At 48.3% G+C, this 3,260-nt stretch overlaps 1 pseudogene; it reads right to left on the bottom strand.

The window, feature by feature from the left end:
* Positions 1 to 2,508: 2,508 nt before the first annotated feature.
* On the bottom strand, positions 2,509 to 3,048 carry LOC144682437 (large ribosomal subunit protein uL24 pseudogene; annotated as a pseudogene).
* Positions 3,049 to 3,260: the final 212 nt, after the last annotated feature.

Raw genomic sequence — 3,260 nt, 5'->3', positions numbered from 1 at the left:
CTGTTTGGTGTGTGTGTGTGGCGGGGGGGAAGCAGGTAAAGCAGGATAGAAGGTCAGCGATAGGTGGAGGCTAATGAGTGACTGACAAAGATGTCATGGACACAAGGCAAAGGGAGTGGCGATGGTAATGGTGAAGACAAAAGAAGGTGCTGATAGTGGCATAAAGGTAAGAAAGCAGAATGCGTTGATAACAGAATAAAGGTTAGCATTCAAAGAACATAGAACAAGTGGCAGATGGCCTTTGGCGGGGGGGGGGGGGGGGTGGGGGGGAGAAGGGGCAGTGTTTGGGGAAAAAGGATGAAAAATGGGGATTTGGGGGAATAAAAGGTGTGGCCATGGGTACCTGCATAGGCCCCAGTTATACTTGTCACTTTATGGGGTATGTGAAACATTCCTTGTTCCAGTCCTACTCAGGCCACCTCCCACAACTCTTTTCTCGATACATCGATGATTATATTGGTGCCACTTCATGCTCTCATCCGGACCTGGAAAAATGTAACCATTTTGCTTCCAATTTCCACCCCTCTATCACCTTCACATGGTGTATCTCCAACAATTCCCTTCCCTTCCTTGACTTCTCCGTCCCCATTTCTGGTGGCAGACTGTCCACCAATATTCATTACAAGCCCATCTACTCCCACAGCTACCTTGACTACAGCTTCTCACACCCTGCTTCCTGTAAGGGCTCCATCCCATTCTCTCAGCTTCTTTGCCTCCGTTCTGATGATGCCACCTTCCAAAATGGCATGTCTTCCTTCTACCTTAACCTGGGTTTCCCACCCACTGTGGTTGACAGGGCCTTCAACCGTGTCCGACCCATGTCCCGCACCTGTGCCCTCACCCCTTCCCCCTCCCTCCCAGGGCCACGATAGGATCCGCATTGTCCTCACTTATCACCCCCACCAGCCTCCGCATTCAAAGGATCATCCTCCGCCATCTCCAGCATGATGCCACCACCAAACACATCTTCCCTTCACCCCGTTGGCATTCCATAGGGACCGTTCCAACCTGGTCCACCCGTCCATCACCCCCAACACCTCATCCCCTCCCCCATAGCACCTTCCCATTCTATCGCAGAAGGTGCATCACCTGCCCCTTTGCCTCCTCCCTGTCCAAGGGCCTAAACACTCCTTTCAGGTGAAGCAGCGCTTCACTTGCACCTCCTTTAATTTGGTCGACTGTATTTGCTGCTCCCAATGCATCCTCTACATTGGAAACCAAAAGCAGACTGGGTACCAAGGAACACCTTCGATCCGTCTGCAATCATGATCCAGACCTTCCTGTCGCTTGCCATTTCAACTCACTATCCTGCTCTCATGCCCACATGTCCGCCTTGGCCTGCTGCAATGTTCCATTGAAGGCCAACGCAAACTGGAGGGACAGCACCTCATCTTCCGATTAGACACTTTACAGCCTTCTGGACTTAACTTCAGACCATGAACTCTCTCCTCTATGTCTTCCTTCTACCTTAACCTGGGTTTCCCACCCACTGTGGTTGACAGGGCCTTCAACCGTGTCCGACCCATGTCCCGCACCTGTGCCTTCACCCCTTCCCCCTCCCTCCCAGGGCCACGATAGGATCCGCATTGTCCTCACTTATCACCCCCACCAGCCTCCGCATTCAAAGGATCATCCTCCGCCATCTCCAGCATGATGCCACCACCAAACACATCTTCCCTTCACCCCGTTGGCATTCCATAGGGACCGTTCCAACCTGGTCCACCCGTCCATCACCCCCAACACCTCATCCCCTCCCCCATAGCACCTTCCCATTCTATCGCAGAAGGTGCATCACCTGCCCCTTTGCCTCCTCCCTGTCCAAGGGCCTAAACACTCCTTTCAGGTGAAGCAGCGCTTCACTTGCACCTCCTTTAATTTGGTCGACTGTATTTGCTGCTCCCAATGCATCCTCTACATTGGAAACCAAAAGCAGACTAGGTACCAAGGAACACCTTTGATCCGTCTGCAATCATGATCCAGACCTTCCTGTCGCTTGCCATTTCAACTCACTATCCTGCTCTCATGCCCACATTGGCCTGCTGCAATGTTCCATTGAAGGCCAACGCAAACTGGAGGGACAGCACCTCATCTTCCGATTAGACACTTTACAGCCTTCTGGACTTAACTTCAGACCATGAACTCTCTCCTCTATATTTACCCCTTTTAAAAAATTTATTTTTTTTATTTACTTATTTTCATTTTATCCCTTTTTTAAAAATCCCCCTTTATCTTTTATCCCCATCCACCCCCAAAAGGGCCATCTGTCACTTGTTCTGTGTTGTTCTTTTACAGAGTGCTGGCCTTTGTTCTGCTATTAACACATTCTTTCTTACCTTTAAGCCACGATCAACATCTTTAGTCTTCACCACTACCATTGACACTCCCTTTGTCTTTGGGCTGTGCAGCCTACATACCTAGCGTCACACTGGCATTGAAATTCATATGCCACATTACTCATTCGTGAGATAAGCGAAACATCTTATTGGCTTGACAGCAGCATTCTGCTGATTTTTTTTTTTTGTTTTTGAGTCTTTATTTAAAGTAGCAAAGTTGAAGCATTCAATTACTCCTGCATTTTTTCAACGGATTCTTCCTTGTATTTGCCCTCATCTTTGCCAACTTGGCGAGATTTGGCCTTCCGTTCCAGAATCTTCTTGCGATCCTTGTCCAACTTTAACCTAGTAATCACCACCTTGCTGGGGTTAATGCCAACATGAACTGTAGTACCATTGGCTTTTTCACACTGGACACACTCAATATAGATTACATACTTTTTTCTGTACACTTGAACAACTTTACCGATCTGCTGACCCTTGTAATGCCCTCTGACGACCTGAACCTCATCATCCTTGCATATGGGCATTGAGCGAACATTGTATTTCTGCCTCGGCTCCTTGAAGAGTGGAGAGGACATAATTTTCCCGCGGATGTGAGATGGAGCATTGAAGTGCCTCTTGCGGTTCTTCCTCCGGGAAGATGTTACAAAGGGATTGAACTTCATACTGGCCTCCTGCTCTATCTCCTATGGCCACCAGTGAAATGGCGAACACTACTCATGTTGCTATTGCACTGTAGCAGCGTGAAACAGCTAGTTATACCTGTTGCTCAAATTTGCAACTATTTATTACTGCCCTGTCATTTTTGCACTCAAATTTGCCCACATATTTGTTCTTCTAACTCCCTTCCATTATTTGAGTCAAAAGTACACTCCTAGCAATGTGGCTGTATCTTTATTTGAGCTTAACCCATATGGCCTCATT

The sequence above is a fragment of the Cetorhinus maximus genome, chromosome 7 (genome assembly GCF_964194155.1).
Source record: "Cetorhinus maximus chromosome 7, sCetMax3.hap1.1, whole genome shotgun sequence".
Classification (NCBI taxonomy): Eukaryota; Metazoa; Chordata; class Chondrichthyes; order Lamniformes; family Cetorhinidae; genus Cetorhinus; species Cetorhinus maximus.
Note: the sequence above shows the minus strand (reverse complement) of the source record. Positions and strands in the feature narration are given on the sequence as shown.